At 45.0% G+C, this 22,353-nt stretch overlaps 1 long non-coding RNA gene across 1 annotated transcript; it reads right to left on the bottom strand.

Annotated features, from left to right (window-relative positions):
- Window positions 1-595: 595 nt before the first annotated feature.
- On the bottom strand, window positions 596-15,328 carry LOC308056168. The gene is made up of 2 exons (XR_013924732.1): window positions 8,318-15,328; window positions 596-8,284 (listed from the first exon to the last, which is right to left on the bottom strand). It is a non-coding gene; the product is annotated as an uncharacterized lncRNA (long non-coding RNA).
- Window positions 15,329-22,353: the final 7,025 nt, after the last annotated feature.

The raw sequence follows: 22,353 nt of genomic DNA, 5'->3' as shown, positions 1-22,353 counted from the left end.
AACCCATTTGAAAGAATATATTGCCTATGTGTTCTACATTAATCGGGGGGTGGAGTGAGGTGGGGTGAGGAGAGGCCCAGACATTTGTATGTGTTTTCTATAAATCTTTATAAACCCAGACACACAGTCCTCAGCCTCAGAATTCACTGTGATTGCGTAGATGCTTGCTTGGGTTTTTTTTTTAGTTTTTTGATGTTTTCCTCTTTTTATGTGTGGGTTTTCTGGTGGTTTATTTTCCCATAAATCCAAGGAAGTTCATGTATTAATATAGTGGTAGGCTACCATACCGCTACTTTAGAAATACTTCAAAATGGGCTAACCCAGTTTTTTAGTTCTGTTCCTTGCCTTGTTGAAGCATAGTCTCTGCTGTATTCAGGAAGTAATTTTCAAGAACATGAAATGTATTCAGTCACTGGCGTACTAAAGCAGGATACACACAGGCCTTTTCTCACATTTTCTGTAGTTAATCTTCCTTGACTGAAATTGCAAAGTGATAAACTGCCTGCGGATTCTGATTCCCCATGCTCACAGAATGTGCTGTCTGTGCAGTAAAAGCTATGAACACCTCTTTTTTTTTTTTTTTTTTTTTTTGAGAGAGAGAGAGAGAAATGTAATACATCTCATTACTTTTAGGTTTTTGTAGTCATGTCTGCTAATTTTGTTACAGCTTGAACTCTGCTTCATAACTCAGTGAAAAACCCTAGATTTTACCACAGAACCTTATGGTAACTTCGGTTTAACTCCTGTCTTGAAGTTAACTTTGTAACAGGAGAAAAAGAATTTGTAGTTTAAAACCATAGTATTTCATAATAATTTAAAATTAATCTAGACAGTGATTAAAATGTCATGCTTACAAGAGGCCATTTTTTCATGGGAATGTAAGCTCACTTGCTTCTAATCAGAATCCTGATTTTTGTAAACCAGTATTTTTTAGGCTTATGAACTCTTCAGCAGTTCTCTGCTGGTGCTTGGGCAGAAGTGTACGTGTCTCCAGGCCTTCCCAAAAACCGGTATGAGAGAATTACTCTTCCATCCTTTTATCTCCATGTTTCTCTGATCATCCAAAGATGACACTATGCAGCTAAGCTGCTCATTTGTGCAAAAGAGAAGATAACGTGTCTGCCTGGGCAACTGGTTGGAACAGCTGGTAAAAAGGGTGCGAATAAAAAGTAGGGGACAACAGGCCTGGGATCTTGCAATCAAGGACAAGAAGGTGTTGGGATGAAAGTGAGCTGAGAGCATTAGGGCTGCATGCTGAAAATCCATAGGTCGTTTTGGTCTGGGCAGTTGTACCCACATGCCTATTAACAACTTTGGAATAGTAATGTGCTGAAGATGTAGGATTGCAGCAATGTTTTTGTTCTTCCCTCCACACCTTTTCCCCGGTGCAGAGGGAGGAATAAAAATAAGTCTTGATTTGTTTTATGTAGTGCACAGGAACATAAGGTCAGAATTTACACACCTTTGGTTTAATATTAAATGCTTGAATTCTGGTTGTATACTGTATCATCTTTTGATGTTAAAAACACTTTATTTCAACAGTCAACTGTTGTGCACAGTTACTTTATATAGTAATGCAGGAATTACTGGTAATACACTGGCTATGTGCGTTTATAGTGCCATCTTTCAGTCTTGCCAAAAAAAAAATGCGGTTAATGTGATACAGCTACATTAACATGTCTAAAACTCCAAGCTAAGGGCATTTCTTTAGAGTGTGTTTCTCTGCTGCCTGCTAGAGGGTAAGACTTTTAATGTGGCAGTGCTGGTGGTTGGCAAGAGTACTAATACTCATTTAACTTGATGTACTTTGGGGCAGAGTGGATTGGTTTGCATTATTTTTTTTAGACCTGTGGTATGTATAGCAATCCTTTTCATGTGTTTTGTGTGTATGCCTTGAATGAAAGTTGGCACTTTCATACTCCCATGAAATAATCCTCTAAACTGTCACTTTACTAAGACACCTATCACACAATGTGTTAAACTTCTGTTAAAGTGCTATTTACAGTTGCATAGGAACATGGTTTTGTTGGTTATCATTATAATTCTGTGCAATACTGTATGCAGAGTTCTCAGTTATAATAATAATAAATATTGGCTGTTGGTAAACATGAAATATTCCTATCCTGAATGATTCTGTTTACAGTAATAAAGCACTGGTGGGAGAGAACAAGTTTGTATGCTGGGATTACAAAGTAGATAAAATATTACTGTTACCTATTACTGTTACTTGAGTTAGTATTTCGTAGAAATATTAAACATTTCCAAATATGAACAGCATTGGAATAGCACAGAAACATATGGCAAAAAAAATTAACTAGGTACAGAAAGGTATTTACAGAAACCAGAAGGTTGGGCTGTTAATGCATAGACTTCTATTAAACTTTGTGATACACTGTTCTCAGGGTAAAACTGCTAACAAGCAAAACAGTTTGAAGGCTTCAACATGCAAAAAAATCATTGTGGTATGTTTTAATGCAGGATGATGATTCTTAATAAAGTAACTGTTGTCATAAAAGGTTTTTAACTGGCTGGGCAATTTCAGGGTAGGAGTCAAAGGGCGTTCCTGGCCATCCCACTTCAGGGCTGTGTAATGGCACACATATGCCATAATGCACTATGCTTATGATCCATTCTGAGTTTTTTTATATATACAGGCTTTCCACCTCCAAAACTGCTCATTTTCCTGTTATGTGAAGATGCTGAACAACGGAGAGTAAAGTCAAAGTAACAGGAAGTCTGAGGGCAATCAAAAGAGACCTCAGGGCACTGGGGTAACTGGTTGAGGGATCAGGAGCACAAGCAGAGTTTTCTTCTATCCTACCAGTTGTAGGGAATGATGGGGGATGTAGTTGGAAGATCACACGGATCAGTACCTGGCTCCAGGCCTGGTGTCACCAGCTAAATATTGGGGGTTTTGATCATGGATCAGTTTATACGGCACCAGGCCTGCTGGCAACAGATGGGGTTCACCGGCCTCAAAGGGGAAAAAGGATTCTAGGTCAGGAGTTAGCAGGGCTCACTGAGAGAGCTTGAAACTAGCTTTGGAGGGGGAAGGAAACAGAACCAAGCTCACTAGAGGTGAGCCAGAGGGCAGAATGCCAGTGCTGGAGTGAGATCGATGGCACAACCGAAGTGCATCTACACCAATGCCTGAAGCATGGGCAACCAACAGGAGGAGCTGGAACCCACTGTGCAGCAGGAAGATTATAACATAATCTCCATCGCAGAAACGTGGTGGGATAACGGACATGACTGGGTAACATCCATGCTGGCAATGGGTGGCGACAAACTCTTCAGAAAGGATAGGCGAGGGAGCAGAGGCGGTGGCATAGCTCTGTATGTCGGGGAGTGTTTCCACTAGAGCTTAATGATGGTAACAACAAGGTCGCATGTTTATGGATAAGGATCAGGGGAAGGCCAACAAGGTGAATATCCTGGTGGGACTCTGCTATAGACCACCCAACCAGGATGAAGAAGCAGATGAAACATTCTACACGCAGCTGGGAAAAGTCTCATGATCGCTAGCCCTTGTTCTCATGGGGGACTTCAATTTACCAGATGTCTGCTGGCAATATGACACAGCAGAGAGGAAACAGTCTAGGAGGCTCCTGGAGTGTGGGAAGGACAGCTTCCTGACCCAGCTGGTGAGGGAGACAGCCGGGGGAGATGCCCCACTGGACCTGCTGCTGGCAAACAGGGACAGACTGGTGGGTGATGCTGTGGTCAGAGGACATCTTGGGCATAGCAATCACGGGATGGTAAGAGTTTTCAGTTCCCAGAGAAGTAAGGAGGGGGTTCAGTAGAACTGTTGCCTTGGAAGTTCCTGAGGGCCAACCCTGGCCTGTTGAGGAGCCTGGCTGACAGTCCCTCGGGAGGCAGCCCTGAAGGGCCAAGGGGTCCAGGAAGGCTGGACAGTCTTCAAGAAGGATGTCTTAAAGTTGCAGAGGCAGGCGGTCCTCACGTGCCAGAAGACAGGCTGGTGGGATAGAAGACCAGCCTGGCTGAACAGAGAGCTTTGGCTGGAACTCAGGGGAAAAAGGAGAGTTCACCACCTCTGGAGCAGGGGCAGCCAGCTCAGGAGGGCTGTGAGGATGACACGAGGTTATGCAGGGAGAAGATGAGAAAGGCGAAAGCCCAGCTAGAACTCACGCTGCCCACTGCTGTGAACAATAACAAAAAATGTTACAAATACATTAGAAACGAAAGGGGGGCCAAGGATAACGTCCATCCCTTACTGGATGTGCAGGGAACATGGCCACAAAGGACGAGGAAAAGGCTGAGGTACTTAATGCCTGCTTTGCCTCAGTCTTCAATAGCAAGGCCAGTACCCTCAGGTTACGCAGCCTCCTGAGCTGGAAGATGCGGACAAGGAGCAGAACACGGTCCCCACAGTCCACGAGGAAACGGTCAGTGACCTGCTGCAGCACCTGGACACGCACGAGTCTATGGAGCTGGCTGGGATCCACCCGAGGGTACCGCGGGAGCTGGCACAACAGCTCACCAACCTACTCTCCATCATTTATCACCAGCCCGGGCTAACTGGAGAGGCCCCAGCTGACTGGAGATTAGCCGGCGTGACACCCACATACAAGAAGGGCAGGAAGGAGGATCCAGGGAACTACAAGCCTGTCAGCCTGACCTCAGTGCCAGGGAAGGTTGTGCAGGAGATCACCCTCAAAGCCATCATGTGGCATGTACAGGACGAGCAGGGGATCAGGCCCAGCCAGCATGGGTTTATGGAAGGCAGGACAAGCCTTTGACACTGTTCCCCACAGCATTCTCCTGGATCCGGGGGTGCTGGCTGAACATGAGCCACCAGTGGACCCAGGCGGTCAAGAAGGCCAACAGCATCCTGGCTTGTGTTCAAAATAATGTGGCCAGCAGGACAAGCGATAGCATTGACCCCCTGTACTCGGTGCTGGTGAAGCTGCACCTTGAATACTGTGTTCAGTTTTGGGCCCCTCAGTTCAAGAGGAACGCTGAGGTGCTGGGTGCATCCAGAGAAGGGCAATGGAGCTGCTGAAGGACCTGGAGCACAAGTCTTATGAGGGGCAGCTGAGGGAACTGGGGTTGTTTTGCCTAGAGGACACTCGGGGGGGACCTTATTGCTCCCTACAACTACCTGGAAGGAGGCTGTGGGCAGGTGGGGGCAGGTCTCTTCTCCCAGATCACAACCAACAGGACAAGATGAAACAGCCTCAAGTTGCAGCAGGCGAGGTTTAGATTGGGTATTAGGGAAGATTTCTTCAATGAAGGGGTGGTGAACTGTTGGAACAAGCTGCCCAGAGAGGTGGTGGAATCACTGTCCCTGGAGGTGTTTAGAAAAAGCATAGATGCAGTGCTTAGGACATGGTTTACTAATGGACTTGGCAGTCCTGTTTCACAGTTGGACTTGATGATCTTTATGGTCTTTTTCAACCTAAGTTCTCCTGTTATTCTATCATTCTAAGTAATAAATTTCAGAAAAATGCTACAAATTGTTGGTACAGTTTGTTAATACTCTTGCAGGGCTACAATGTTATAAGCATTATGGAGACATGGTGGAGTGACTTATGACTGGAGTGTCAGAATGAAGGATACGGGCTCTTTAGGGAGGACACTGAGTGGGTAATAGGAGGGGGTGCCGCCCCTTATGTTATCAACCAGCTGGAGGGCATGGAGCTCTGTCTAGGGATGGGTGAGGAGCCAAGAAGAGCTCATGACTCAGGATTAAAGGGAGTATAGGGACAGATGGCATTTTATTAGTCCTCTGCTACACCTGGCCGTGAAGACCAAGTGAATGAGGCCCTTTATAGACAGATAGGAGCCACCTTATGTTCATAAGCCCTGGTCCTCGTGGGGTACTTCAGCCAACCTGATATTTGTGGAAAAGACAACACAACATGGCCTAGGAAATCCAGAAAGTTCTTGCAATGCATTGATGACAATGTCCTTCTCCAAGTGATAGAGGAGCCAACAAGGAGAGGCTGGTGGGGATAGTGAAGCTCAAGAGCAGCCTTGGCTGCGTTGACCACAAAATGGTGCCATTCAAGATCCTTAGGACAGTGAAAGGGGTGTATAGCAAGATCACTGCCTTGGACTTCAGGAGAGCTGGCTTTGGCCTCTTCAGGGATCTGATTGTTAGAGTACCATGGTGTAGAGCTTGGGAGGGAAGAGGTGCCCAAGAAACTGGTTGATATTCAAGGATTGCCTCTTCCAAGCACAGCAGCAATGCGTCCCAACAAAGACAAAGCTGGGCACAGACACCATGAGGCCTGCATGGATGAACAAGCTGCTCCTGGACAAAATAAAATACAAGAAGAAAGTGAGAAGGAAGCCTTACAGGGGATGTAAGGAAGGACAGGCAGCCTGGAAGGAATACAGAGAATTTTTCTGAGCAACCAGGGATCAGGTTAGGAAAACTGAAGTCGTGACAGAATTAAATCTTTCCAGGGATATCAAGAGCAACAGAAAAAGCTTCTATAGGTATGTCAGCGCTAAAGGGAAGACTATGGAAAATGTGGGCCCTCTCCAGAAGGAAATGGCAGACCTAGTTACCCAGCACTGGAGAAGGCTGAAGTACTCAACTTTTTCACCACTATCTTCACCAGCAAGTGCTCCAGCCACACTGCTGAAGTCCCAGAAAGCAAAGGCAGGGACTGGGAAAATGGACTGCCTGCTGTAATTGAACATCTTGTTCGAGACCATCTAAGGAACCTGAAGGTGCACAAGTCCATGGAACAATGCATCTGTGAGTCCTGAGGGAACTGGCACATGAAGCGACTAAGCCACTATCCATCACACCTGAGAAGTTGTGGCAGTCCAGTGAAGTTCCCATGCACTGGAAGAGAGGAAATGTAATGCCCATTTTTAAAAAGGGAAATAAGGAAGGCCCAGGGAACCACAGGCCAGTCAGCCTCACCTCAGTGCCTAGCAAGATCATGGAGCAGATCCTCCTGAAAACAATGCTAAGACATATGGAACATAAGGAGATGATTGGTGACAGCCAGCTTGACTTCACTAAGGGCAAGTCATGCCTGATCAATTTGACAGCCTTCTGTGACAGGGTTACAGCACTGATGGATCAGGGCAGAGTGACCGATATCATCTACCTGGACTTGTACAAAGCTTTTGACACTGTCCGCATTACATCCCTGTCTCTAAACTGGAGAGGCATGAATTTGACAGATGGACCACTCAGTGGATAAGGAATTGGCTGGATGGTGGCACTCAAAAGAATTGTGGTCAACACCTCAATGCCTAAGTGGAAACTGGGAAAGAGTGGCATTCCTCAGGGTCCATACTGGGACCAGTGCTGTTTAACATCTTTGTCAGTGACGTGGACAGTGGGATCGGGTGCACTCTCAGGAAGTTTACCAGTCACACCAAGCTGTGTGGTGCAGTTGACACACTGGAGGGAAGGGATGCCATCCAGAGGGACCATGAGAGGCTTGAGAGGTGGGACCACGTGAACCTCATGAGGTTCAACAAGGCCAAGTGCAAGGTCCTGCACCTGGGTTGGGGTAACCCCCAGTATCAGTACAGGCTGCGGGACGAAGGGATTGAGAGCAGCCATGTGGAGAAAGGCTTGAAGGTACTAGTAGATGAAAAGCTGGACGTGAGCTGGCAATGTGCATGCGCAGCACAGAAAGCCAACTGTATGCTGGGCTGCGTCAAAAGATGGTTGAGGGAGGTGGTTCTCCCCCTCTACTCTGCACTGGTGAGACCTCCCTGCAGTCCTGCGTTCAGCTCTGGGACCCCCAGCATAAGAAGGACATGGACCTGTTGGAGTGAGTCCAGAGGAGGGCCACAAAGATGATCAGAGAGGCTGGGGCACCTCCCCCGTGAAGACAGGCTGAAAGAGCTGGGCTTGTTGAGCCTGGAGGAGAGAAGGCTCCTGGGAGACCTTACTGCAGCCTTCCGCTACCTAAAGGGGGCTTATAAGCAAGATGACAGGCTTTTTAGTAGGTCCTGTAGTGATAGGACAGGGGGTAATGGCTTTAAACTGGAAGAAGGTAGATTCAGGATAGAAGTAAGGAAGAAATTGTTCACTGTGAGGGTGGTGAGATACTGGAGCCGGTTGCCCTGAGAAGCTGTGGCTGCCCCATCCCTGGGAGTGCTCAAGGCCAGGCTGGATGGGGCTTTGAGCAACCTGGTCTGGTGGAAGGTGTCCCTGCCCATGGCAGGGGGGTTGGAACTACAGGACCCTTAAGGTCTCTTCCAACCTGAACCTAGAACATATGACTTTATGAGTTGCACATTCATGATTCTGGAGAAAGAACCCAACCCTCATACAGTCAGGAGCCTGGAAATTCAATGGTTTCATACAGTCAGGAGCCTGGAAATGCAACAGTTACCCTTCTGTTGGATTTCTTACAGAATTAATAATACAGTATTAGTTATTATTATAAAAAATACAATAACAAACCACTTGCTTGCACCAGCAATTCAGTATTCCTGATCCACCCCTTTTTATAGCACTCTTTGAATGGTCCAAGAACATATTGTTTAGGAAAACATTGAGCAGTTCAATATGCAGTCATCCTTACAACAGGTGATGGGACAAATTTGATTTGAACTGCAAAATATAATATAGTGTCGCTGTTGACACACAGAGAATTGTGCAGAAAAGCCAAAAGGCCAAAAGGCCCTGTTTATTGTTCTTACTAAGCCTTTTTATACTTTTCTTAAGAATATGTGTCTACACATGATTGGTTTAATTACAGACCACCAGCTCATGATGGGATGACCTTTTGTTTGATACATCTTTGATACACTTCTTCTACTTGTGCATCTGGCAGTTCCTTTATCTTGTTAGCTCAGCCCTTCTTGGGACTTTCCGGACTCTTCATGAATACACAGGTATCTGTTCAAGGCTAAGCTCACATTCCGATCCCTCGGACCAGCCGAGGTTTCCCACAATTCCCCCTTCTTGTATTTGTGTAACAAAAATTGCCAGAGTTGTCCGCTGCAGGGCCTTTTGCAGCAGAGATGCAAGACATGGCAACATCAATAACACAACAATGAACAAAATCAACAACCTGGTTTTCATCAGAGACAGCAACCACCCTGAGAGTCCCCATCCTTTAAACAAGTTATTCAAGCAATCCCATCCATCACCTACTTGTAATTCTTGAGTCCATCTTTTAGAAACTGAATACTTTTATGTAATGACTCAGAGTGATCCAATAAATTCATACAACACGTTCCCTCAAAGTCTTCACATCCATGTCCCTGTGCCAACAATAAAAAAATCAATAAAGCTCGATTTTGTAGCGATGCATGATGAGCAGAATCAATATCTTTTAATAAGCCAGAAAGAGCATTGCTTGTAGCGTTACTTTCTTTAGCAAGCCAACAACCTAACTTGTTGAGTGAATTAAGAGCATGTGCTGTCCCTATAGAAGGGACTAAAAAAGCAAAAATGCACTGCACTGCATTCCAGAACTCAACCTGAGAATTACAGTCTGTTGAGAAATCTGCACTGCCCTCTTTCTGCGTGTGTTGTTTCCACATCCTAACCACTGAGTCATTGGGGTGAAAAAAGGAAAGTTTGCCAAATGTACAAGGTCCCCCCTATTGCCCTACTCGGAATTCCCTTCTGAGCTCTGTCCTCACAAATCAAAAATGTGTTTTTCAAAAGGCCAGCAGGGACCGTACTGGCTTTAACTGTTCTAGGGGCAGTATAATTGTACCATGCAGACTCATTTCAATAGATTGTCAAGCTACTAGTTAAGTCAATACCCATCGTTTCATTTGAGTCACTAGATGACCTGGTAAACTTTAAATAAAAACACACGGGAGTTTTTCTAGTTCCTAATAATTTAAATTCTTGGGGCTCTAACGGAAGGGCCGGGAAGTTGCTAATTTTGTCAAGACCTGTTCCCGAATCATTCTTTCTATACCACCGAGCACTTTCACCCCCTGTTAACCGCCAGGAGGCGTCACACCACCATGTCGGTTCCCGAACGCCCGTACTGACGCAAGCCCCTTGTACAGTCTGATTATACAATGAATCCCATTCCATCTCAGTGAAAGCAATGCCCACCAGGCATGTTTGGAATGGGTTCGCTGGGCTACTCATGGGAACGCGCAGTGTAGATTGATTGGTCGCATTGGTGAGGGTGAGCCAGACGTTGGTATCAGGTAGAGCAGGCAGATGTTAATAGCCATCACTTCTATAGATCATCCAGGGCAGGCCAAATGCAGCAAGCAGGAACCACCAGGGGCCACCATCCATGGAGACACCAGCATACCCTCTTCCCCAGGTTAATAAATCACATGGAAGTGACCATTGACCGCTCTGCAGGTCCTTCACCTTTACCTTAACAGTAGGGGAGACAGTGGTCATTTTACGTAGGGACTCAAAGTGGCAACCCATAGGTGATTCCTGCAAGTCCTCTGTTATATTAACAAAATGCAGCACATAGGTGGTTTTATTAAGCTGTGCTTCAGGGGATTCACCAGTTATTCCCCCTTTTGTTTTTGAAGAAGGCGCTTGAGCGTGCCGTATGCGCGTTCCACAGTGCTCTGTCCGGTAGAAGAATGAGAGATACCAGTGACATGGTAACCCCCCAAAGCTGTAAAAAAGCTTTCACTTGACTGGAAACATAAACAGGACCATTATTGGTCTTGGTTTGATGCGGAACACCACATACAGCAAAAGTTTGTTGCCAATGTTGAATGACATTCCGAGCTGTTTCCTCTGTGTGCACAGTAGCTACCATGACTGATGAAAATGTGTCAATAGACACGTGCACATATTTTAATTTACCAAATTCTCCAATGTGGGTAACATCAGATTGCCAAATCTGCAAAGCCTGTAACCTCTGGGTATCATACCATAATATGCAGGTATGTGTTTTCTGAGGTTTCCCACAAAATAGCATGCAGGTAATGGGACAGTGAAATTTAATATTGAGGAAACACACTTTCTTTTTCTTTCAATTGAATCCTATCTGCCATAGGTTGCTTCTATTCAGTTGGGGTTTTTTTTAATCCTTATTATTATTCCTCCCATTTATTTCAACCAGTGCCTTCAGTGGAAAAATTCTCCAACTATACCACTATTGTGCTTGCACTGGCTGCCTGGCCAGTTAGACAATTTTTTTATGATGCTAGAATTGTGCGGTCTCTTTTGACAGAAGAATCCCAAAGTTATCTGATGTGGCAGAGTATGCACCCCTGTGTTCATCCAAAAAAAGCCCTCAAAAGAGTACTTGAAAAATAAGGTTTTGTCACAACGAGTACAGCTTTTTGCCTATGGAGGGATCTGTCAGACAGTGAGGAGTTTTAAAACCTATGAGACATGCTGCTTCAACTTGTTGAGCAAAAATGCAAGTACTTAGCACGATCCCACATGCATTTATTTGGGTTTGAGCAGCATTTTAATGGCAATTTTGTATGCAATGTCTGGCATTTTCTTTACAATGAGATACAGCAAGGGAAGATTAGCCACTGAATTGGAGCAAGGTCTTTGCCCTTACGTTTAGGGTGCCCTTCAGTGGACCATTTTGCCAGCCAGTGCATGCCTTAGCTGGCAGCCGTCCTCCCCGAGCTCCTCACAGGCCAGAACTCAGGGGTCCCATACCATGTCTGCCTCGGGGCTGGGTCTAACTTGCTTAAGGTTAGATCTAAAGGTCTAACCTGCTGTAGGTCTAACCCCTGCTTGTCTTCATACACTCGACTCGAAATTCAGAGTATCTGGGAACAGACACCTACTGCCACTGCGTGGCAGCAAGTCTCCAGCCCACGCGTTTCGAAAGGCGAATCCCTTCTTCCCCGACACCCGTGTCGGAAGTTTCCTATAGCGTTTCCTGAATACCGCAGTACTTTTGCTTATACGTATGAAAACTATCGTTCAGCTCTGCTGTTTGTCCTTCTTGTATTCTGTGCCATGCTTTTCACCTGTTCCTGAAGGATGGCAGATGACTGCAGAAATGCAAAATGCCAAGTACTTCAGACCTCCTGATACAAAAATAAGCAAAGGAGCAGGGTGGAGCTTTCTGACCAGCTTTGACTATTGAGGCATTGATTTTTTTTCCAGCATTCCTCCCTTTGCTAGTAGTGTGCTAATGTTGTGTCCAGCTCCAAATTATTGCAGATTTATTTCTGACTGTTAGCTTTAACCTCTAGGGTAACAGAAGTTTCTTGCTGGGTTAGTACAGTTCAGCGGGACAAAGAATCTCACAAAACAGTATAGTCTTCATTCATAACAGAAATATTCTCATCCCCTACACCTTACTTATCTGGGTCTTTTACTGATTGAATAATGATTTTCTTGCATTTGCTTTTAATGAAAAATTCCTTCTGTAGCTTACTGAAGCTAAGTCCAGACAGCAGGAATAAGGTCTCCTTACCAGCTTGTAGGAGACCGACTGGAAAAACAATCAATCTAACACCAAGGAAAGGCATTGCACCCTTAGAAGGGTGCAAACAGCAGCAGGAGATGAAACTCGTTAAGGCAATAGGGCATAGAGGTCCCCTGAGCCTGTCCAAGGAACGTCTCAAATACAAGATTCAATTGAAAGGTTACTTTGTATGAACTGAAGACTGATAAGAGAGAACAGCCTGCCAAAGGGTGGATAACGGCACAAGAAACAGCAGAGTTAGCAGATTTCTGCAGTAACTGGGGGAAAGGTAGATGCAGCAAAGGGGAGATTGTGACCACTGACCCAATTCAAGACCAGAAAGACTTGCCCCCTCCTTGATGCCTATAAGGAGCATGAGTGCTAGTTCTTTATATGGCAAGCAAGGCTGATTTTAATGGGATTGGCCCACATTGAAGGATAAGAATAGAAGATGAAGGTAAATGCTATTTTATGATTTTATTATTTAATTATGCAGTAAGAATAGGAATGAGAATGGGAATGCAAATGGGAATGGGAATGGGAATGGGAATGGGAAGAACAAAAAGAACAAGAAGAAGAAAAGAAGAAGAAAAGAAGAAGAAGAAGAGGAAGAAAGACGAAGGAACTTCTGGATGAGTGCTTCTACAAGGAACACTCCCCATCAGCAGGCCAAACACTGGATCGAGGACTGGGGATCTGTCTCCCTTTCTCTCTCTTTCTCTTTCCCACCCCCCGCCCCCCTCTTTTTCTCTCATAGTTTTACCTTTTTCTAGTAAGTAATGCAATGCATAAAATTTTATACACATGGCAAGTGATAAGCATTTCTGCTACCTGATTATTTACCAATGACCTTGACTATGGAATAAAAGTCTTTGTTTACCTACAGACCTGGTATTATGTATACCCTATCCCAACCAAGGGAATCAGTGAATCTTAGTAACTCCGTCCTTCTTGGTGGGACATGACATAGCTAAAGAAATGAGCTTCCAAAAATTTGAAATAACCTGAACAGCAGAATTCAGTTCATTCAGTTTTGCAGCTAGCCACTTCCTTTTTCAACCCTGTGTTTTAATCTTTAATTTGTTCACGGTGAGTCATTCACATAGAACTTTCATTCCAAACACAGTCTTCCTTCTGATTGAGTACTGAATAGTTGTACGGAGTGTGGCAAAACTGAGTTTAAATTAGATTGCTGTTAATTATATTATTTCCTTCCTTGTGCTTGTTCCATATAAGAAGCTTAAATGAAAGCAAGTATTCAAATGAGGAGAAGAGGCAAAGTGTTAATGAATGTAATGTAGGATCTTACAAAGCACATAAGTGGTAGGGAACAGGAACCCATCCCTCCTGTCAATCTCCATTTTTACGAGGTATTTGCAGAGTGCAGTCCACCCATTTGCACATGAGAGCTAGCTGAAGTGTATAATCAACATTTATTTCTAGTGAATATCTAACAAATACTCCCCCCAAATAAATAAATTGAAAATCCAATACTTGAGTATAAAAAGTGATAACATAAAACTGCTGTTTGGAAACTTTGTTGAGAAGAGAAATCATATTGCTTTTCCTTGAGATACATCCTCTGAATTTCTTCCTTTACTATTTGAGCTATAAACTGTGATTCTACTGAATGAACATTGGCAAATATTGCTGAAGTGGTTTTAGAAATTTCCTGTGTACTTGTCCCCTCTGAGGCTGCCACTCTTATGGCAGATCTGTGAAGCAAGTGCCTGAGTCTCAGCTGTTGATGGTGACTTTACATTAATGTGTTGCAGTGTGCATATAGTTGCTCCAAGAAAAGAACCTGTTTACTGTTGGTGAAATGGGGGAAAACCCAGAAAAGTGATAAATACTTATATAGTGAGTGCAGTTTACTTAAACTACCCTGTCAAGAATAATGGAGATCATCTGCTGATGTCTTAGGGAGCCTGAAATACCTTCTGCAAGGATTTTGTAAGCTGCATCCCACAGTATTCTTTTCATGAAGACTCTCTGGTTTCTACATATAATTTAGAACATTAAAATGCTCTTGCAACCCTTAAACCCAAAGCTTATTAAACATGTCACAGGGATCTTTGCCATTCCCATTTGACGGACATGGCCCACTGCAGAACTGTGAGGCAGCTTGAAAAGACTCAGAAAAATGGTTTTAACTGCAGGTTTGGAAACTTTCAGAGAAAACTCTTCAGGTTAGATCTATACATTTGCCATCCTATGTCTCACTGAAATGTGCTGCCAGGGCTGTACTTAAACTGGTTAAAACATCCCTACATTATGAATAGGCCCATATGTCACAATAAAGAGCCTTTTGTATGCATGTGCTTCTAAAAATGGAATTCTTGGTTTATTATGAATTGAAAATACGTTTTCTGGAAAACAGCAGTCTGGTGGTAACCCACCAGCACTAAGTTTTGCACAGGAGATACTTGGGTGTGCTGCAAAGGCTGTGGCTTTGTTTCTGGTCTGCTTGATACCTCTGGGCCAGCCAGCTGGAGAAGCTTCCCTCATAGCCACGCAGTTTAAACCAAGCCTGCCACAGATCATGGCACTTTTAATTCAAGAAAGTGGCCTTTTGAGCAGGAGGTGAAAGGAGAGAGAAAATAGGCAGAAACTCAATGATTTTTCACCCAAGGTAAAGCATTTAGTAAAATACTTAGCCAAATAAATAAAACTTCCGTTCAAATCATGAAGTAGCCAGCCTGAGCTGCCACTTACTGACGCTCATTTGCACGGTCCAGAGGCCCCAGGAGTTACCCCGTGATGAGACCTGCCTTCCCCTCCAGCTATACCCACTAATACAGAGCCAGGGAGCCTGGGGGTTCCCCTCCCTTTGAGGTGTGAAAGAAGGACCAGCCTTTCCCCTTCCCTCCTGCTGGGCAGCCAAACAGAGAAAACGAGGCATGGGGCAGATGAGGGGCCCTGCTGGTGGCAGACATGTTCCCCAACCCTGGCGCTGCTGCCTCCTGCCCCGCCCCCGGCACTTCCTGGCAACCCACCCACCCCCCGGAAAGTGTCCTGAGCTGCTATTGGCGAACTCATGCTCTGTTACCGCCCCACCCACCCAGCAAACCAATCGTGTTCTCCCTGGTCAGTTACTCCCCCCCCCTCAGTGAAGGTGCGAGGGCGGGGTGTGGCCACGGGCGTTCCTTGTGGTGGCAGGTCCCTCACAGGCCCTGGGGTGAGGGGCCAGCGGGTGTTTCAGGCACCCCTCATTTTCCATCTCACCAAGAGCGTGGTGGTTTGTGCGTGGCACCTGGTGGGGCCTACCAGGAGCCGGGCTCACGGAGAGCAGGGTGTGCCCAGGTTGTCACCAGAATGAGCACCCATGGGCATCCCCCTGAGCAGGAGCCCCTTGGGGGTCTCCTCTGCTCCCCTCCTGGGGTGTGGAAGATTAATTCAGGGAGGAGCACAGCAACAGTGGGAAGGCTGCCAGGGAAGCCCACAAAGTGATCTTAGAAGATATTAGTGTGCCTTGGCAAAATGTACAGAAAGGAGAGAAAAATGCTGGTCTACCAGGATGTGTAGGCAGCAAGCAAGCAGGGGATTTGTCTACTGCAGGAAAAGGGAAACCAGGGGAAAAAAAGAATGATGTTAAGTAAGGAAAAGTTACGATGAGCTTTCTGCTGAAATCTCTTGGTCTGGGAATCATCTCACAAGGGAAGTGAGAAATCCTGCCATCTTTGAGGTTTTACACTCCAGTGGGTAAAGTACTGATGCATCATACAGATGTACTGTGGTTAGCTCAGCAGACACCAGGCAATAAAGGACTGACTTCCTCATGGGCATTTGTATTCTTTCTGTTCGTCTTTTTACCTTTTAATACTGTTTCCCTACCATTTTCAAGTCTCTAAACTACTAATTAAAAGTAGTAAAATTGGTATAATTTTAACACAGTGAAGGCACAATGGATCAAAATGGGAAAGATAAACATAGGGGATGTGATACACCCATTCAATGTTGTGTTTCTTTGCCCAGAAATTTATAAAGTTATTTTGGAAATAAGTCCCATTATCTAATTCAACTCTTTCTGGGCTACCATGCCACCACAAAATTTGTCTTTCAAGGCACAAGATGGTGTTTTAGGCAGTGGCGTGGTTTACAGGGTGTGTTTCTAGTCACCCAGTAGTTTATTCCATCATGGTGAGTATATAGCACTTGCCTTGGCAAGTTCTTGTTGGTGAGCCAGTGTAAGCCGATTTGCCAGGCCAAACCATACCAAAAAAGCAGCCAGTGCCCTCTGTTAGAGGGAGATTTTACTTGTATGGCTTGCTTGATTGCAGCATGTGTTTCACATTCATGAGTGACCTATGTGATGGCATCCACGGTCAAGTCCATCACTCGATCATGAGCCTATCTGTATGTTCCATGTGTCCCTAGATGTCCTGAGGTTTCATGGGCCCATTGAGCTACAAATAGCTCACCCTTATGCTACCAGTACAGGTCCACCTGAGCTGCTTCAATTTCAGCAGCCTTGTCTACCTGTTCATTGTGTTAATATTATTCAGTAGCACAGCTTTTGAGCATATGAGCATCTACATTACATACCTTTAAAGCCATGTTTTTCACTCGGGCAGCAATGACCTGCCACAATGCAGCAGCCCAGACAAGTTAACCCGTGCACTGACAACTGGTCTTCTTCCACTGTTGTAGCCACCCCCACAGGGCACTAGCCACCATCCAGGAGTCAGTACAGAGGTAGAGTACTGGCCACTTTTCTCATTCGGCAATGTCTAGTGCTAGTTGGATGGTTTTCATGTCTACAAACTGACTTGACTGCCCTTCTACTTCAGGGGCCTCAACAACTTGTCCTGTGGGACTCTACACAGCAGCTTTCCACTTCCAGTGGTTTCCTACCACACGATGGGATCCATCAGTTAACAAAGTGTAATGCCTTTCACCTGCTGCTAACTCATTATATGGTGGTGCCTCTTGGGCACGAGCCACCTCCTCAAGTAATGCTCCAAAATCTCTGCCTTCTGGAAAGTCCATGATCTCTTCCAAAATTCCTGGGTGACTGTGTTTCCCCAGTTGAGCTCATTGTGTGGTCAATGTTACCTACTTAGTGTAGCACTGGTTGCGTGATGTGTAGAGGAGATGTTTCCTTTCAACAACCAGCGTAGGCTATTGCAGTGCAAAAAGGAGACGTGCTTCTGTACCAACATATTCTGAAGCGGCTCAAACCCCTGCATATGCTGCTAATATTTCTTTTTCAGTTGGTTTCTGATGCTGACACCCTGGCTCCAAACCCTAATGGATGACCTCAAGTTTCTCCTATTCTCAAGTTTTCTGCCAGAGGCTCCAGGTGAGACCATGCTCCCCACCTGCAGTGTAGAGTACATTCTGCACAGCTGCTCTTGTCTGGACAGGCCCAAGAGCTACTGCATGAGCTATTTCCTGTTTGATATGCTCAAGGGTTTGTTGTTGTTCAGGAACCCCCCCCAAAATAATTCTTCTTTTGGGGTTACTCAATAGAGACAGTTCACAAGCTGACTATAACCTGGAATATGCGTTCTCCAGAGCCTCACAAGGCCTAGGAAAGCTTGTGCTTCCTTCTTGTTAGCTGGTGAAGACATAGTTGCTATCTTGCTGACCACATCCATATGCATATGACCACATCTATCTTGCCATTTTCTTCCCAAGAACTGAATCTCCTGTGCTTATCCCTTGACCTTGCTTTTCTTTTTGGCAAAACCAGCTTTCAGAAGAATCTGAATTACTCTTTTTTTGTTTCTCAAATAATACTGCTTTTTTGTTTCACACAATGATCTTACTGATGTTATTGTAGATGTTTGGGGCATCACCCTTTTCCAGTGCACTTTGGATGAGTCCATAACAAATGGTAGGGCAGTGCTTCCACCCCAGAGTGGTCAATTCTGGGTGTATTGGACACCCCTCCCTGTGAAAGCAAACTGGCCTGCACTGTGCTGCCAACAGGATAGAGAAAAATGTGTTGGCAATGTCAGTTGTAGCATACCACTTGGCTGCCTTCAACTCCAGTTCGTACTGGAGCTCTAACATGTCTGGTACAGCAGCACTCAGTGCTGGCATCACTTAATTCAGGCCACAATAATCTACTGTTGTCCTTCACCCTCCATCAGACTTTTGCACTGTCCATATGGGACTATTAAAATGCGAGAGAGTCTTGCAGATCACTCCTTGGCTCTCCAGTTGGTGAACTGGCTCATGGATGGGAGCCAGGGAGTCTTGATTTGTGTGATATTGCCTGGTAGGAACTGGCAGCTGCTGTTCCTCAACTTGCAGCAGCCCCGCAAGGAAGGGACCTTCTGAGAGGTCAGGCAGGCAGACAGCTGTTTGATCTTCTCTGTATTCACAGCGGCTACACCAAAAGCCCATCGGTACCCCTTTGGGTCCTTGAAGTACGCTCTCCTGAGGCAGTCTATGCCAAGGATACAAGGGGCCTCTGGGCCAGTCACAATGGAGTGTTTTTCCCACTTGTCCCATGTTAAGCTCACATCAGCCTCCAATATAAATTCTTGGCATCTCCCTGTCACTCCAGAGATCCAGAGGGGTTCTATGCCTCTATACCCTGATGGCAGCAGCATACACTGTGCACCAGTGTCTACCAAAGCCTGATACTTCTGTGGGTTTGATGTGCCAGGCCATCAAATCCACACGGTCCAGTATATCTGGTCATCCCTTTCCTCCTGATGGCCAGAGGCAGAGACTCTCTGTTCCTGATCCTGGTCAGAGTATTTACTGACCCTTGCAGTGCCAGACCAGAAGTCCCTCAGCAGAATCAAGGGAGATGATTTCAGTTCTTCTGTGCCTGTGGGAGTGTTGATTGCCTTCCTGTGTCTCTCCAGCCACTACACTGACAGCCTTCTTGGCTGACCCCTTCTTAACAGATGTCTTCCCTCTCAGTTTGCATACACAGGCCTTCAGCTTAAAAGTGGGTTCACCATCCCACTTCCTCATGTCCTCCCCCTGGTCACGCAGGAAGAACGACAGTGCCATGTGCCTGGGGCTCTCTTTCCCTCTGACTGGAGCAAAAGAGGACTGATTTCTTGGGACACCCCTGACAGCCAAGCTGCTGGCTGGTAGGGATAAGGAAGTACAGAGTTTTTCTTCAAAGTATTGGAGCCAAGAAGACACTTTCTCCATAATTGGAGTATCCATATCTGGACAATATATCATTGCCAAGATGTTAGAATATGACACTGGGGCATTTTGAATCACCTTCCTCCACATGGCTGGTATTCACAGGACATCCTCTTCTGGATCTTTGGAGACCTCATCATAGTCTAGATCACTGTAGATGACTTCCAGTACCACTAGTTCTCTCAGGTACTGGATGCCTTCATTTGCAGTAGTCCACTTCCCTAGGGAGTTCACAAGATCTTCCTTGAATGGATATCTCACCCTCACACTTGAGAGGAGGCCCCTCCAGAGACTGCAGATTGCTGCCTCTTCCAATTCCTCTCCCAATTCCCCAGCTTCTAGCAAGGGATCCCAGTTGTTGGGCTTCCTTGCCTTCCAGTTGCTGACTGTCGGCCCCGTTATTTCAGCATTGGAGCAGCCAGGCAGCAATCTGCTCACCTGGCTGGTGACTGTAATCTTTCTGCATATCTTGAAGTTCTGATGAGGTCAAGGACCAGGTGATTTCTGCTTTCTGTCTGAACTCTCTCATGCCTTCCTCCAATTTCTTGGTTGAAGGACTGGTCTCAATCAAATCTTTCTTCTTCTTCCTCCTCCCTTACAAATCTATGATCTGGACCCATTGTTCTTCCTGTCCACTGTATCTTTTTTACTACTGGGATATTTACTCCAGTTGTCATTATGTCCCTGTCACAAGCATGGTGTCCTCAGATGCAGTTTGGGTCCCTACCTCAACCACAGTCCTCTGAGAGTGCTAATCAGTCAGTCCAGTGGTGTCGCCTTGCCAAAAATCCTCCCTTCTTTCCAGGTGCCCAGAACAGCCACAACCATTCTTTTCAAGCTACTCAGAGGTCTCCACTGCTGGTAGCTGCCTGGTAACTATGCTCTTTTTCTGTCTTTGCCATGCAAATAAGTTATTCCCTGGAGGCACATGTGACTGTTAAACACAGCAGATGAAAACAGTCATCTCATCAAGGATGAGATACCAAGCATGGATGCAGTCAAGCTGTACCAGATGGTGTTTATCTGAAGAAAAAGCGCCTAAGCTGCCTTCCCCACCCACCACTAGCCATTTTCTCAGAAATCCCACTGGATGTAAGCTATGTAAAAATGTCAGGTTTACTCTAAAGCTGTAAAATATTATTTTCAGATGCACAAGGGCTGTGGGAAGGATCTGAGTGAAAACCTCAGCTGGGTTCTACTTTGCTCAGTTTCAATTGTATCCCCACCCAGAGGCTGGCAGCTAGGTGGTGAAGTACTACTATGTGATTTTGGGGTTTTCTAGATTATCTGATCTGAAATTCATCAAAGTTAATGAAAACTTACAGACTTCAATGAACTTTGAATTGGGACCACAAAGCATGAAATTGACTTCTTCTGACATATGAAAGGTAACTATTCAGTGAGGATCCTTGCTATTTTCTGGTAACAGCTGTCCCCACTTTAGGATTCTGGTTTGAAAGAACGTGTAGCTTGATTCCCCAGACATGTACTGCTGGAAGAAAGCACTGCCTCTGAAAAAAAGCGTGCAACAATGTTCTACCTGAAGGAGGGTAATGTAATTTTCCTGTAGAAATTATTCCTTTAAAAAATGAGGTGTTTTAATGCTGCACAAAGGGAAGACTATGCCTTAGCTTCTGAAGACTCTTGCCTGATGGTGGTGTCATACCGTAGTGTCCTTCCTTCACCAAGTGATCTACAGAATGACAAAGCAGACTCTATACCTCTGATTCCTTCTGCTCATAGAAACACGCTCAGAATGTGAATCTGACATTTATTTAGATGAATTCATAGTGCTAGAGTAGAATATGTGACACAAAGTTTGTGTAGATCTTAGAACAAGTGTCTATAAAATAAAAGGAAGTTTGTGCTTGTGTTTCGTTTGTAGCGCTAGCATAATTGTTCACTGTCTGTAATTTGCAGGAAAGACATATTTCCTAGTATAAACCAAAGATTGCATAATGTCCAGGAGGTCCGCTTAGACTATACTTATTTATGATGCTTAAAACTCATGGACAGGCTAAAACAACTGCTTAAGAGCCTTTGGAGAAGTCTGAGGAGGGAAAGCGAATGAGGAGGAGGAGGGCACTGTGGTTTATATCAATGTATTTATTGACGTAGTTTTCACAGTGAGGAATTTAATACAAATTATTCTAACATCACTGTGAAACTAAGTAACCCAAAGCTGTGTAGGAGAAATATAATCTATTTTTCCAAGCTTTCAGTATCTGCTATGTCTTTTGAGGACTGATTGAGCTATTATCCCATATCTGTAGTTACCTTTATTTAATAAAGATGTGAGAGTCTAACTTTCAGTGATGGTTGTAATGTCGGATGTTTAATTCTGAAGTCCTTTATTTCATGCAGGGTGTTGGAGCTGGCTCACCGTACTGTGCCTGTGCGTTCCAGTGGAAGCCTCACTGTCTTGATGTGGGTCTTTGAATCCTACTATGCAGCAAGATGATTAGAAGTTACATCTTTAAAGGTGATCTTAAACCTCTCCCCTCTCTTCCATATATCCCCAAGTTGTCCAATTAAGTTCTCTTTAGCTCTCTGTCCTTTCAGGCTTACAAACACTGTATGGGCTCTCATGCAACGAACAGTATACATAAAACAAGGGGGAGTTTTGTCCTTTCAAGGCTGCTTCTTTCTCTGACCTAACAATGTGGCAACAAGTTTTCTTTGCCCTGTGATTAGTACTGTGACAGCTTGCATATTTAGGAATGGCTGTGTCACAGTGGGCTGTTTTTTCTTACATCTGAAGCACAGCCTCACCATACAATTATACTGTAGAGGTAACAGAAGACCAGGTTCTTTGGTGAATTACATGTAAAGCACAAAGAACCAGGGACATTACATTGGAAAGAAGCGGTCCATCCCCACCAGAACTTTATAATCCTCACTGAAA

This window comes from Falco punctatus (assembly GCF_963210335.1).
Source record: "Falco punctatus genome assembly, chromosome: Z".
In the NCBI taxonomy this organism is placed as follows: Eukaryota; Metazoa; Chordata; class Aves; order Falconiformes; family Falconidae; genus Falco; species Falco punctatus.
This window is presented reverse-complemented; position numbering and strand designations above follow the sequence as displayed.